At 41.3% G+C, this 16380-nt stretch overlaps 1 protein-coding gene across 2 annotated transcripts in view; it reads left to right on the plus strand.

The window, feature by feature from the left end:
• Positions 1-16380, plus strand: part of LOC106611071 (regulator of G-protein signaling 6-like) — a 54417-nt gene that overhangs the window by 3813 nt on the left and 34224 nt on the right. The window lies entirely within an intron of this gene.

The raw sequence follows: 16380 nt of genomic DNA on the forward strand, positions 1-16380 counted from the left end.
TGATGGAAAAACTAAAGCAAAGAGTTGACAGATCCAATTCCATTCTGTTATTTTTTGTCATTTTTGCTAATGACTATTTAATAGTGGGGAGAGATAAACAAATGATTTGATAAAAGAAATGGAGTCAGTAGAGGATGGATGATGACATGGTTTAAGAAAACATGTTTCGCTGATTGAAGATCGAGCATGATGATAATGATAATGAAGAGTTGACATGATCCTGTGCCTTGTTCAGTGTTGAAATACAGTTCCTAGAATGACCACTTAGCCCTCAAGCCTCCACTTCTCCTATCCACCTGAATGAGCAGTCAGAACATTAGCAGGTTTAATGTGGTTTAATGTGGTCACACGCCGCACAGAGATGTTGGACAGTGGCTCTATATGTCAGACACGACACAATCAAATGAAGATTGAAGCAAATGGAGACATCTTTAGCTCCTAGAGTACGACATCTACAGATGTAGGATCTTAATTTGATCACCATATTGCAGGAGAACTTTCCTACAATGCAGGACATACCTTGTAGTGTATTTGAGGTCTAAAAAGACTTCTGAAGTTTGTAATTTCCACTTTGAATTTTCAGACCTGATTTTCCCTTAATAAAAATGTATCAAACCCTACAAAAATTGCCATTATTTATAATCTACACAATTCACATTTCCTGTTGCTGCAGGCTTATTTTCCAGCAAGATCAAACTAGCTCATATTACGATCCTACATCTGTAGCTGTCTGACACACTTCACTCTCATAAATATTCACCCTCCATAGATTGCAGATGGCTTTTCCAGCCTCTGATTGTTCCTGGCTGATGTATTCTGATTCAGACACTAAATTGCTGCCTGGCCTGAAGGCTGCCAATGCTTCCCGATGAGGGCCTCAGTAATCACGTTTGTATGAATGTATTTGTCATGCGAACTATTCAGCTCCCTTGAGCTGCAGGCATTCTGCTCTGATAACAGGTGTCCTATTGCCTACTGATGCTATAGAAATGGACTTTGTGAGTTTACATGGAAATGCTTTTGAATGTTTTATTGAAAGTTGTTTTTCCAAGATCTTACATGTTTTATAAGGGGCTGTCATGTTGTGGAAAACCACCTGGGCTGTGCCATTGATTATATGTTACAGGGGACACTGTAAGCGTTTTAAAACGTAATTCCTCTATCAATTCTACGACTTGAAGCATTATGTTCTAACAGGTAACTAACTTATGCTACACAAGTCCTGCTGCTTTGGTTGAACAGGGGGTTTTGCAGGAATATTCATATTTTTATCACCAACAACAGTAGTCAAATGATTATTGTGGATTAGCAGATTTACAGGGATATTACTTACAGTGCCTTCAAAAAGTATTCACACCTTTTGACTTTTTCCACATTTTGTTGTCTTACTGCCTGAATTTAAAATGGATTCAAATTAGTTTTTTTGTCAGTGGTCTACACACAATACCCAATAATGTCAAAGTGGAATTAGGTTTTTCAAATTTTGTACATATTAACAAAAATTGAAAAGCTGAAATATCATGAGTCGATAAGTATTCAACCCCTTTGTTATTTTTTATTTATATTTTTTTATTTCCCCTTTATTTAACCAGGTAGGCTAGTTGAGAACAAGTTCTCATTTACAACTGCGACCTGGCCAAGATAAAGCAAAGCAGTTCAACACATACAACAACACAGAGTTACACATGGAATAAACAAACATACAGTCAATAATACAATAGAAAAAGTATATATACAGTGTGTGCAAAGGAGGTATGATAAGGGAGGTAAGGCAATAAATAGGCCATAGTGTCGAACAGTTCAGGAGTAAACGTTTGCTTAACAAGTCACATAATAAGTTGCGTGAACTTGAATATCCCTTTGAGCATGGTGATTATGTGGCCAATGATGATTTTAAAACAGTTACAGAGTTTAATGTCTGTTATAGGAGAAAACTGAGGATGGATCAAAAACATTGTAGTTACTCCACAATACTAACCTAATTGATGGAGTGAAAAGGAGGAAGCCTGTACATAATAAAACATGTGTTTAAGCATAGTGGTGGCTGCATGTTGTTATGGGTATGCTTGTAATTGTTAAGGACTGTGGAGTTTTTCAGGATAAAAAATAAATGGAATGGCGATAAGCACAGGCAAACTCCTAGAGGAAAACCTGGTTCAGTCTGCTTTCTACCAGACACTGGGATAAGAATTCACTTTTCAGCAGAACAATAACCTAAAACACAAGGCCAAATCTACGCTGGAGTTGCTTACCAAGGCTGAGTTACAGTTTTGACTTAAATCTGCTTGAAAATATATGGCAAGACCTTAAAATGGTTGTCTAGCAATGATCAACAACCAATTTGACAGAGCTTGAAGAATTCTGAAAAGAATAATGGGCAAGTGTTCTTAGAGACTTACCCAGAAAGACTCACAGCTGTAATCACTGCCAAAGGTGATTAGACATTGACTCATGGGGTTGAATACTTTTCAAATCAAGATATATTTATGTTTTATTTTTCATATATACAGTACCAGTCAAAAGTTTGGACACACCTACCCATTCCAGGGTTTTTCTTTATTTTTACTATGTTATACATTGTAGAATAATAGTGAAGACATCAAAATGATGAAATAACACATGGAATCACGTAGAAACCAAAAAAGTGTTAAACAAATCAAAATATGTTTTATATTTGATATTCTTCAAAGTAGCCAACCTTTGCCTTGATGACAGCTTTGCAAACTATTGGCATTTTCTCAACCAGCTTCATGACGTAGTCGCCGGGAATGCATTTCAATTAACATTTGTGACTTGTTAAACGTTAATTTGTGTAATTTCTTTTCTTCTCAATGCGTTTAAGCTGTGTCGTGACAAAGTAGGGTTGGTATACAGAAAATACCTGTAGTGGTCTGGGTGTAGCTGGTGCAGAGGAGTCAGGCGCAGGACAGCAGAGATGAGTAACACAAGTAAATTTACTCAAATATTCCAATAACATGTCGTAATACCGAGCCCACAATAACGGACCGAACATACATAAAACAATCACGCACAAAAAAACAGAGGGTTAAATAATGAACATGTAATTCGGGAATTGAAACCAGGTGTGTAAAACAAAGACAAAACAAATGGAAAATGAAAAGTTGATCGGCGATGGCTAGAAGGCCGGTGACGTCGACCGCCGAACGCCGCCCGAACAAGGAGAGGGACCGGCGGAAGTCGTGACAATAGCCCTATTTGGTAAAAGACCAAGTCCATATTATGGCAAGAACAGCTCAAATAAGCAAAGAGAAACGACAGTCCATCATTACTTTAAGACATGAAGGTCAGTCAATCCGGAAAATGTCAAGAACTTTGAAAGTTTCTTCAAGTGCAGTCGCAAAAACCATCAAGCGCTATGATGAAACTGGCTCTCATGAGGACCGCCACAGGTAAGGAAGATCCAGAGTTACCTCTGCTGTAGAGGATAAGTTCATTAGAGTTACCAGCCTCAGAAATTGCAGCCCAAATAAATGCTTCACAGAGTTTAAGTAACAGACACATCTCAACATCAACTGTTCAGAGGAGACTGCATGAATCAGGCCTTAATTGTCGAATTGCTGCAAAGAAACCCCTACTAATGGACACCAATAATAATAATAAGAGACTTGCTTGGGTCAAGAAACACGAGCAATGAACAATAGACCATGGAGATCTGTCCTTTGGTCTGATTAGTCCAGATTTGATATTTTTGGTTCCAACCGCCGTGTCTTAGTGAGACGCAGAGTAGGTGTACGGATGATCTCTGCATGTGTGTTTCTCACTGTGAAGCATGGAGGAGGAGATGTGATGGTGTAGGGGTGCTTTGCTGGTTACACTGTCAGTTATTTATTTTGAATTCAAGGCACACTTAACCGGCATGGCTACTACAGCATTCTGCAGTGATATGCCATCCCATCTGGTTTGTGCTTAGTGGGACAATCATTTGTTTTTCAACAGGACAATGACCCAACACACCTCCAGGCTATGTAAGGGCTGTTTGACCAAGAAGGAGAGTGATGGAGTACTGCATCAGATGACCTGGCCTCTACAATCACCCGAACTCAAAAAAATTGAGATGGTTTGGGATGAGTTGGATTGCAGAGTGTAGGAAAAGCAGCCAACAAGTGCTCAGCATTTGTGGGAATTCCTTCAAGACTGTTGGGAAAGCATTCCAGGTGAAGCTGGTTGAGAGAATGCCCAGAGTGTGCAAAGCTGTCATCAAGTCAAAGGGTGGCTAATTTGGAGAATCTAAAATATTAAATATATTTAGATTTGTTTAACACTTTTTTGGTTATCACATGATTCTGTATGTGTTATTTTATAGTTTTGATGTCTTCACTATTATTCTACAATGTTGAAAATAGTATAAATAAAGAAAAACCATTGAATGGGTAGGTGTGTCCAAACTTTTGACTGGTACTGTATATATCTTTTTACAAAAAATCGAATTGTTCTTCCACTTTGAAATTACAAAGTATTTTGTGTAGATTGTTGACAAATAAATTACAATTAAATCAATTTTAATCCCACTTTGTAATACAACAAAATGTGGAAAAAGTCAAAGGGTGTGAACACTTTATGAAATCACTGTACAGTATATATGGGAGAGGAGTAAGTTGAGCCAAAGGATTAGTTGAGCCATCCCTTGTATCTAGGAAACCATACACAACATTTATAATGGAGTCTGTGAAGGAAGAAACCACATGGAAAAAGCGGTAAGCAAGTTAGTTCCCAAAAAAGTATTTTCACCAAGTAAAATGAATTTATTGTGTTGTAGGTTTCAAGATACTTGTATCTAAATCAAGGTAGATAGCTTTAAGAGTGTTTTATACATCAGTTGGGATCTCTAAAAGCTGCAATATGAGGTTCTTAAACAAGAATGTAAGTGTATCCTTGTAGCTGTGTGGGCTAATATAGTCAAAATGTTTACCCTCTGGTAAGTTGAGCCAATGGCCATAGGGAAAGTAGCTAATTGCCATCATACCCCATACAAAGATGATTACCTTTTGTCAGTTTTATGCATAACATGCATCATACTTTTGCAATGTGTCATGCATATTATGAACTCAAATGCATTTTTATTGTTACAGAGCAGACATCTTAATGCCCTGTGTATACAAATGTAAAACAAGCAGGGGTCTAGCCCCCCTTGAGTTCTTGAGAGAGAAGCCAAGGAAGTGAGAGAAGAGAAGACGTCCATTCGAGCAGCAGCAATGAATGAAAAAATGTAATGAATGACACTGAAGAAGTACGTTGACAAAAAAGAAAAGGAACATGTACCTGTGCGAAAGCGAAGCTATGATAGAGTAGCAGAGGCAGTCTGAGACGCTAAAGATATCAGACAGACATGAGGGATTTCTTTGAATCAAAGAGACCTTACAAGATCTCTGAATTTCTGTGTTTCTGATGGTGGTACAACACCACAGACTCCCTCTATCACTGATTATCTGTATGCCCAATGCTTCATATCTCTAATTCCTCTGTTTCTTTGATTCTATGTGTGTGTGATGCTGAGTATGTGTGATGCTGAGGTATGTGTGATGCTGGGTATGTGATGTGTGAGGCAGTGTTGAGGTTGAGGTGGCGGTGTACTCTAGCCCAGCTGCTCTGCATTTAAATGGCCCTCTGGGCAGGAAGCCTGGTGTAGTCAGTGTGAGATGGTGCTGAGGGAGGACCAGATGGTTATCAATATGCTCTGCTGCCGTCGTCCCCTAGGCCTGGTCACACGTCAGCTGGAAGAAATGCATTATCCCAATGCAAAGAACAACGGCCAGTCACAGTATAGCCCACTGATGGTACGGTATGAAAACATCATGCAGAGTTTTCACCCCAGTCTCTGTAGACTGCTGTGAAGCTGTGAAGCTGTAATTAGTAGGACTATGTATTGACTTCAGGGCCATGTCTGAGACTTCCTTTTGTTGAGAGCGAATTGCAATAATATTAACCTGGATGTGCAGTTAGACAAAACTGACTGTGAATTTACCCATTACAGAAAGCCTGACTACATAGAAAGTGGAGAATGTTTTTCCTGTCTAGTCTTGGCAGCGCTGTATTGTATCTTATAAACTGGGTGGTTCAAGCCCTGAATGATGATTGGCTGACAGCCGTGGTATACCACTGGTCTGACAAAACATTTATTTTTACTGCTCTAATTACATTGGTAACCAGTTTAGAATAGCAATAAGGCACCTTGGGGGTTTGTGATATATGGCCAATATACCACGGCTAAGGGCTGTGTCCAGGCACTCCACGTTGCGTTGTGCCTAAGAACAGCCCTTAGCCATGGTATATTGGCCATATACCACACCTCCTCTGGCTTATTGTTTAATTGTTCAATGTAATTTTCTCTCAGAGAGGAATTGTTGAAGCAAAACAATGCAATAACTGTGGCACACCTTATTACTGCAAGACCTCTGAGAGAGCTCAATATGTAATGAATGCACACACACGTACACACGTACACACACACACCTGTCCTGCTTAATGGCCCCTACCCGTTGTGTGTGTTTTGCCTTGCTCTGTCTGGCATGTTTAATGCAAGACATGGAGGACAAATTAATGCAAGTGGCGGGAGCTGTGTGAAAACCAGCCTGTGACAAGGATCTCTGCTGTGCTGGAAAATGCAATTATTAATAGACTATTAATAGACAAGTCAGATCTCCAGTCCCCAGGACAAATGTGTCTCCTCCTCATTCTTCTGTGACTCTGCTCTAACTCTGGGTTCTTCTCTGTGGCAGTGGCTTGCTGTATACACAACTATTGTTGTCCGGGGACTCATGGGATGCTTTCTCTCTCTGCCTAAAGAGAATCAAGTGTTGGTTCTGTGTTTCATCTCTGTTTGATTTGGATGTTGTTACCCCATTTGTACCTGAAGTGTGAGTGTATAGCCGTGCTCTGCATGGTCTTATAAACCTCCAATACAGATGTTTTTTTAACAATTGTTAGTGTGTAAATATTGATCGTGACGGACTAACACTGAAATGAGTCCTGCCGAGGCCTAGTTGATGACTCAATTCAGCACCCTGCCTAAAGTTATTGTTCCAACACAACACAGCCTACTGTGTGCACTTTTTAAAATACAGCTCTTTTAAAGGTGGACTATGCAGAAACCACTCCGCCATTTCCTGGTTGCAAAAATGTTAATAGTTCACCTAATTTCAGTTTATGTGGCAAAACAACCAACTATAGTGTAGAGAATCATTGTATCATCTAAACTGCTGTGAAATATATTTTCCATAACCAACAATATTGTATTTTCAACTGTTTGAAGTTGGTGTACAAAACCTAAATTAAAAGACACAAAAACGAAACTTAAGAATGGGAAGCATAGAAATGGCGCATATATAACAGATCTACCACTTCTTAGACTTGCTTTCAATGAGATCTATAACTCACATTTCTATATGAATTTGGTCAGGTCGCCCAAAAAGTAGCTTTAAATGTGAACGCTCTTTTGCTTGGTGGATGGACTATTCAGGCTGCTTTAAGCCTGTATCCCTAGGATGAGAAGATTTAAATGTAAAGTATACTCCAACTGATATAATAGTCACAGTCAAGTGATGCTACTAATATTTTAACCAGCTGTTATGTTTTACCAGCCCTCTGAGCCCTAAAGGTCATTACAGTTCAATGCACATGAGAATACATGTTTTACAACATATTACACAGCAGAATGAATGGCTCGAATCATGGAATCGGCAAGCATACTGTTTACTGTCTCTCTCTCTCTCTCTCTCTCTCTCTCTCTCTCTCTCTCTCTCTCTCTCTCTCTCTCTCTCTCTCTCTCTCTCTCTCTCTCTCTCTCATTGCCTTCCCTCATCTCCACCCCTCTGTCCAACATTAATAACTGAAGAGAAATATTGAGTCAATGGGGACTTCATTCCTCTACTTTATTTTATTCATGTGGAACACATTTATTCTCATCGGCTGGTATTTCTATCCCTTAATGTGACAGTAAATTGTGATGTTTTTGTTTCTAGTGTCCTCAAAAGTTGGATTTACAATTAAATAGAACTGAGATTGCTTACAGTATGCAGTCCATGAGGCTGTCATTGTAAATAATAATTTGTTCTTAACTGACTTGCCTAGATGAATAAAGGTTAAATTAAAAATTAAAAAATAATTAAGTAAGGAAATGACCAGAAAGTACACATCTTTATACAGCAGCTTGTGTCAAACATACTGTATTACCCATCACGCTCTCTGTTATGTGATGTATCCAATACAGCCTCAGCGACAGCTTCTACTCACAGATGAACAGAAGACGTTATAGAGCAGCCCACACCTCACCTTACCCCCCGCCCCACATCCATTATCTCACCACAGGAAGGACTTTGCTCAGTTAGGGGTTATTTATTTGTTACCCCCAGCTGTGAGTAAGAGAAGGCCAGAGACAGGCAGGCATGCTCTACACTGGAGCAGGTCTGAAGATGGAGGCCTGTCTGCCTGCACTGACCATGAATCACTCTCCACTCACCCTTAAGTGCCTCTGGGATAGGGGAGGATAGTGGAGGATATCTCAGTACTCAGTATATCTCATAAGATTCTCCCCATCATAGGTGTCCACTGGCTCCTCTTCACGGTTCCTGTACGCACTTTAGATAACGCAACCCAAATGGACACACTGGTTGTCAACTGTAGTGCTGGGTATGAGGCATACCGCTACTTTATCAAGCATGAATGGTTTTACAAGCGTGTCCACTGGTGCCAAGGCAGGCATATCAGAAGTGCTGGTATGGTGTCACTCATACGATTGCGCTAAAGCTTGTGTATCGAGGCCAGGCTTGGTCTCCAAAGCAGGTCTATTTCAGTTTTGATACTGTTGTATTATAAAGGCCAAACTACACAAACTGTAGCTATCTCAAACTGTCACACAACACTAACGCTCCCTCTCTTTAGTCTGTAATGGACTTTCTGAGAATTATTTTACCCATCCAAATTGAAATTATGCAGATATCCCCCAAAAATCCTGGAGGTTTGCTAAAACAACATTTTTATTGGATCATTTGCAGTATGTATTTCGTTAAAGGGATTATTCACCACTCGATAGTGAAAACACTGTGAAGAAATGAAGGGCTTTTCTCCAGCTAGCTAGGGGACATGTTCTCAGTGAGGATTCTCTCTCTGTCTGTACTGGTACTACAAGTCAACTGCAGTCAAAAGGAGCACATTAAATAATACAGGAGATGTTTATCGTGCTCATTAGGGCCGATGCGTGGGGTTCCATATGTACTTATGGTGATGCAGAGCTCACCGCTGGGAGGTTGGTCAGAGGGGGTTGGGGGTGTAGGGAGGAATCAGGCACCACGATGCCCCAACTTCTGCATGCCCCACAACCCCCCTAGGTCGCACCTCACCCACCGCAGGCGGCAATACAGCTTGGAACTCCAGAGTAGGGTAAATGGAACATGTCTTAAATACCATCTTACAGTAGATATCCCCAGCAATTGGGTGTGCAAAACAGTGATGACAACCTCATAGGGATAGAGTTGAAGAGGATTTGTCTTTCAATCATATTAAAATCAGTTGAAATGCAATCAAATCAATGATCAGGTAGGCTCTGAAATCTTTGACTTGAAATCCCTGTCCTTTAGTGTGTGACGTGTAAACAGAACAGCTGGTCTCGTCATTTATCCATGGCCTGCCTGGGTGAAAGGACTGAATCTTCTCTGGTCTGACAGTGGGACGTCTGACAGTTAGGCATGTGATTGGCAGGCCTCTCTGTGGGCCTGCGGTGCTGTTGACACACTGAATGAAGCTCTGGACTGGAGAGTTGCACCGTCCATTAGATCAGGGATTCGGTCCTGCCACCCCCCTTTGTTTTTTGCCCTCGCTAAAAACCTGGTGTGCCCAGGACCGAGTTTGGGAAACCCTGCACTAGATCACAGAGTCTGTGGCTATTTTACCTTATCTCAGGGAAGTAGAGCAACGTGAGGCTCAGTGAACCTGCCACAGTCAAACATGTTCTACTGTATTCTACCAGTCAATATTTGTCTCTTCTAATGGAGCCTCTCTGTTAGTCTGTTTCAGCTTCCAGTGCAGCACCGACTTTAATACAGACACATTCAAACCTCTATAGGTCGTGGTCTAAAAAACAGTGTTTTTGCTAAATGCTCCAGTAGATTTTCACACTGTATGCTGTTTCTGTGTTGTGCTCGTAGCCAGTGATGCCTGGGACTGCAGGCTACTCATGCTGTCTCCTCAAAGCCATAGAGAAGAGGGGCTTGCGGAAGAATGTGAGTTCACAGATAAACAACGAGAGAATATAGTCACACGCTTAATGTTGAGTCAAGCCTGACAGTGGATGGCTGCTTTTTACATCTGACGGTAAGCCAGTGTGGGCCTAGCGTTCAACATTAATATTGCTGTGTTTCACTAGTGTCACAGAATAACGTTGTGGAAATATTGTGTTGATCATGTAAAACTCTTTCAGCAACATATCACCATCTGCTCTCCTTTCATGTCTGTTTTGATGACGATCTGAGGCATGCAGATTAGTTTTCTAAGATATAGCATTTGAATAATCTCCTTGTATCATATAGAACAAGTCATCAGGTCCGGATAACATTGGTCTGTAAGGTAAGGATGGACTGTGGTGTTCCTGGAGTGTCGGAGGGTCTCTGTAATTGTCTGTCTGATGAGGGCGAAGCATGGATGAGTCACCCACCGCAAATGTTAATCACCACAGCCAACTCGTCTTCCTGGAGAGCCCTCAGAGGGCCAGACTATTGGCCTGGGTTCATGGACCTGCATCAGAATAGCTGATTACCCGCCAGGATTCACTGACAGCTCACCCAATTGGAACCGTTCTGCGTGATTTAGCTTATTGTGTTTCTCATTGTCAGAAAGCCACAGCTCAATGGTGGAAAAGGCAAGCAGGAAGAAATACAACCTGGCCTGGTGATTTGAATGTTCTCAATCATGTATCCCTTTTTAAGCTATCGTCCCAGAAAACAATATCACCATACCTGATCCATCTTGCTAAGACAAGGTATAAGGTCAGAGTGGATTGACTACAGTTGTATAACAACCACCTGCAGCAAATAGAATATACATAACCAGCTTGAATATTTTAATATTAAGTCTTGTCCTCAGTGTCATGTAGGCAGACAAAGGTAAATGGAGATTTTCAAGTAAAGAAAGTTAAACTATCTGGCATTTATGTGAGTGTTAGAAACCACACGATCATGTTCTCTCTCTCTCTCTCTCTCTCTCTCTCTCTCTCTCTCTCTCTTTCTCTTTCTCTCGCTCTCTCTCTCTATCTTTCTCTTTCTCTAGCTGTCTCCCTCTCTCTCTGTCTCTCACGTTGTTTCTCTCTCTGTCTGGATAATAGCTGTCAACCTCAACAGAGAGAGTCTTTACACAGACCTCAACTAACCACCAAGGACTAATGTGTACAGAATCTCACTCTTATTGGTCTGTCAATAACTCATAAGGCTGTGGTCAGAATATTCATCTCAAATGCCTCACCACATTTATTCCACAGTGCAACGAAATTCCTTACAAAGGGAAAATGCAGGCAATGCCATTCTCCTGAAGGGAGGTAAAGACTGTGGAACATAGAAGGCATTATTTAATTTTGACTGATGACCTATTACATGATATAAAGACCAAGATATTACAGTGGGAACTAAGTACAGAATCTATCAGAGGTGAAATAACATTCAGTAAACCCACAATGGCTCAAAACTGCTTACCTCTACCTGGTACAGGGCTCATTTTCTAAGACTCTGTAATGCACAAAGCCCTGAATTTGAGCCTACATTAACTTAAAGTGGATATTAGTCTTCATAAGGTCAGAGGGAAGGCGGAAAAAGAGCTCTAAAGCTTTTAAGCACACAATAATCATGTGAATCAATACGGCCCAGAACAGAGAAGAGTTAGGGCTCTGTCAGACTGAAACACGAGAAGAAGCTAAAATGGTTATTCCCATGTTCTGATGCCATACCAGAAATGGAGTTACCAACAAATGCACATTTATAAATATATGTATATATAAAATCTATATTTTTCACTGAGCAACCTTTTAGTTTTTATCTTGATAGCACAACTGTGTGTACAATTGTTGCTTGCTTTACATGGTTTTTTTGTACTTTGCTAATCCCCTAAAGCCCTAATTGCTTCTGCGATGCTGTCACATACTTATTCACTTTGGGAGCGGAGAAGAAAGCATCTCCAGAACAGAACAGCGATGTAAGCTTTCCCTAAAAGACTGCTGGATATTGAGTTCACAGCACCACCAGAGCAGCACTGTGTTAGAAGAACTGTGTAAATTAGACAATTATTTGATGGTGGTTAAAGAATAATATGATTTAGCTAAGGTACTAAGGTGCAAAAACTTGTCTGGGACACATTTTGTGATAAGCCCAGCGTCTTCTGTTTGCTGAAAACCACTGGCTAGACTAGTTTCATCTGGAGCTAAATGGCAACGTAACATGCAGCGTCTACAAAAGGTACTGTTTTCTGTGCCCAGATGACAGTATAACTGTTTTTAGAATTAAATGGCCTTGTGAACTTGTGTACAGCAGGATCCAAGCTCAACCTCGAACAAACAGAGATGTTTTTCCTCCCCGGGAAGGCCGGTTCGCTCCAAGACCTCTCCATCACAGTTGACAACTCCACGGTGTCCCCCTCCCAGAGTGCAAAGAACCTTGGCGTGACTCTGTCGTTCTCTGCAACCGTCAAAGCAGTGACTCGCTCCTGGAAGTTCATACTCTACAACATCCGTAGAGTACAACCTTTCCTCAAAAAGGACCTAATTCAGGCACTTGTCATCCCCCGTCTTGACTACTGCAACTCTCTGTTGGCTGGGCTCCCCGCTTAAACCCCTGCAACTTACCCCGAACACCGCAGTCCGCCGCCATGTTCTCCCATGTCACCCAGCTCGTCCGCACACTCCACTGGCTTCCAGTCGAAGCACAAATCATCTTCAAGACCCTGGTGCTTGCCTAGGGGGAAGGGCCCTTCCTTACCCTCAGGCTATACTCAACCCCTAAAAAAGAAATGGCACTTGTATTCTAACACGGACTTTGCTGATAAGTACTTCATTGAGGGAAAATGTACTCACTATGATTGTGATGTTGTTGTTTCACCTAGATATCTGGAGATGAATGCACTAATTGCTCTGGAAAAGAACATCTGCTAAATGACTAAAATGTAACATGCAAAATGATCCATCTAAATATTGTTGCATAATAAGAAGTATGCATAACATTGGGAGATTTTGAATCTCTACATGAATTCAATTCTATCATCTCAGCTCACTCTGGTTTAGGTAACAGCTACCCAACATTACTCAGACATGGCATTTAGGGGATGAGTTTTCTCTACCATGAAAACTGACTCCCAGAAATACAGGCCTCATTTCCACAGTCTGACAGGAAAATCAGCAAACACTACTGCTCTGGGAGTCTTTGACATTTCACATTTCAGAGTCACATGTTCGCCTTTTTCTCTCTTTCATGTCCTTAATTCTTGGTGCATTAATAGCTTATCTGTGTTTTGGAGAGAAAGATTCCAATTCCTTTCCTGGAATATGGCCCTAAGCAGGGGGCTTTTTAGAAGGAAAATTACAAGATAATTGGGTCCTGAGGCAGGTATGGCCAAGCATTTTGCCTGCACAGTAACTCACTGAATTACAAGCAGCTGCCACGCTCAGATACGACTAGCAGATAGAAAAATACAAAAATGACATTTCACTTCATTTTGAAATATAGTGGCAGGATATTAGATCACAAAGCATGGCTCATGTCTCAGTGGGTTAGGTCTTCAATAATGCAGGGGGTGTATTGCTCTAGTAGCAAAATCCACCTCCACTGACATGATAGATTGTTTGTTTTATTCTCCCCTGAAGTAAAATGATAAAAGATTCATAAGTAACTATACATTTGATTGTTTGGTTGCTGCTGTGCTGCTGGCCCTAGCCAGCACTGGATAGGGACTGCTATCTGCTAAGACAATCATACTGTTCAACACTGAGTGGGGCCTGGATAGTATGAAAGATAGGTATATATTATTACTGAAATATATCTTCCAAACCACATTGCTAATTTATTCCATCATTAGACCATCCCCCCGATCACAGACAGGCAACAGGGCTGTGTTAGAGGGAGGCGGCGGCTGCTAGCCTGCTGCATGTAACATATCCCATTATAAAACACTTGTTTTCACTCTCTGATTCAATCAAATAGCCTCCCTACCATCAAATACCTCCAGGCTAATACGTGGTTATTAAAAGGCCATTAGAGGATCATAATAAGTGGCCTGGCAGGGAGAGGATGACAAGGTGACAAAGGCCACTGAACCTTCCCCTCTGTCTGTCAGGAGAACGAGGAGCCAGCCATCCCCCGGGAAGGGGACAGGTACAACCTCATCTGAGGTGAGCAATGCTAGTGACTCTAGTACTCTGTGGCTCTAAGTAGGTAGAATGTAAAACTTGTAAGGAAATATGAGCTATTAAAACACTGTTCTGCACTCATTATTGAGTTCAGCTCTCATTGAAGTAGGGGGGTTCTCAGAAAATAAGTTGCTCATTCCTTTCCCATATAAAGCACACTCTGCACATTGCTACATTGGTCCTGGTGGGTTCATGTTGCTCTCCGACAGCAGAGTGGGTTCCTAATAGTATCTATATGTCACTGAGGGAGCCAGTGGACATTTCCCCTAGTGACGCACTGGTGAGGCTCCTTGGCTCTCTCAGAACAGACGTTTTCAATTTGTTTCCCTGTTGTCAGAGCAGCATCCTACCTTCTTAATTTGGGAATGTTCTAGTAACATTCTGGAGGGCCAAACACAGGATACAGGTAACAGGCACAGTGCTGCATAGAGGAGAGTTGTCACACTGGGGGGAAAGGAATGGGACCATTGATTCATGAAGTCATAAAAACCTTCACTCTATCAGGGCAGGGGCCATGACAGATAATCCATGTGTGTCTTAAAGGTCAAGGGCCATTACCTCACTGATTGCCTGTGTGCTCCGAGACATTAAGGATTAAGATAGAAGACATCATCATTTTGGGGTGTGGCAATTGTGTATTCTTCTATCCATGACAGGGACTGCAGCGATGCAGTGTTATCAGATTGTACATGGTACTGTATCATGAGAGTCGTTTAGAATGAATTAAGAACAGATGGCTTCATATAATGGTAACATCAGGAGAAAAAAAGAGAAAACATCCCTGTATATCAAGACTTTGGTAAACTGACTCTCTCTGTGTGTGTGTGTGTGTGTGTGTGTGTGTGTGTGTGTGTGTGTGTGTGTGTGTGTGTGTGTGTGTGTGTGTGTGTGTGTGTGTGTGTGTGTGTGTGTGTGTGTGTGTGTGTGTGTGTGTGTGTGTGCTCTAATGGCTGGGAAAAGCCGTGGAGGTGGCTCAACCTCAACCCACATTAATTTGCAGTGTAACCAGAGAGACGGCATCACATCATCCCTGAGCAGGAAACAAGCTGTTTTATTTAAACACCTTTTGCTGTTATTTTAACCCTTGAAATACCAATGACCTGTTAGCATCCAATGAGCATGTATGAGCATGTATGGCCAGGAATACACTGACCATACATCTTGGTGCACAATGTCAATGTGTCCACTGCATCAGCAATATTCTGGTCATTTCATTATAACACTCTGATTAGACAGCTGTGAACAGACATAAAAAAGGCTTGTTTGGAGGACTTCAGGCTGCCTCTGTCTCTGATAGCCCACCACTGTTTTGTGCATTAGTAATAATGACAGGCTAGAGAAAAGGCATAGCAAGCATTTGTATCTGCTGTGAAGATACCTACTTTACAGGACAGTAACTGGTCAGTAGTCATTTCAGTAATAAGTAGAGCTTGATCAAATTAGTTAAATTCCATCTGTTCCAACAAACCAAAAACTTCAAGGAGTCTGTCTAATAACACCAAAAAATTGCATTCTCTGCGCTTTGATTGGCATGGCACACTGCCCGTCCACACTGCAGCCCACGGGCCTTGCTTGTCCTGTCCTCCCTCCAGCACCTAAGGAGTAGTGTACTCTGTAATGAAGGAATATAATTCCTCCTTCTCTCACATAAGGAACAAGTAGGTCCATGTAGATGTAGATGAGTCAGATGAGTGCCTAAGGAAAACATCTTCCCACTAACGAAGTCACCACAACCCAGTGACAGACAGGAAAAGACCCTGAGGCACTCAATGTCAGCATCGCAAAGTCAAAAATGAATAATGCATACTGTGGTTTTCTTAAGCTTCATGAACCCTCCCTGTGCATTTATTTGGTATATCAGTAAGACCAGAAATAAGACTTGGATTGGATGTAAAGATGTTGAGCTACCACAATGAAAATAACAACAGTCTGTAACTGATTCTGTCTCAGCTGTGAGTATGTTGTCTCCTCAACATACATTGTTC

This window comes from Salmo salar, chromosome ssa09 (genome assembly GCF_905237065.1).
Source record: "Salmo salar chromosome ssa09, Ssal_v3.1, whole genome shotgun sequence".
Taxonomy (NCBI): Eukaryota; Metazoa; Chordata; class Actinopteri; order Salmoniformes; family Salmonidae; genus Salmo; species Salmo salar.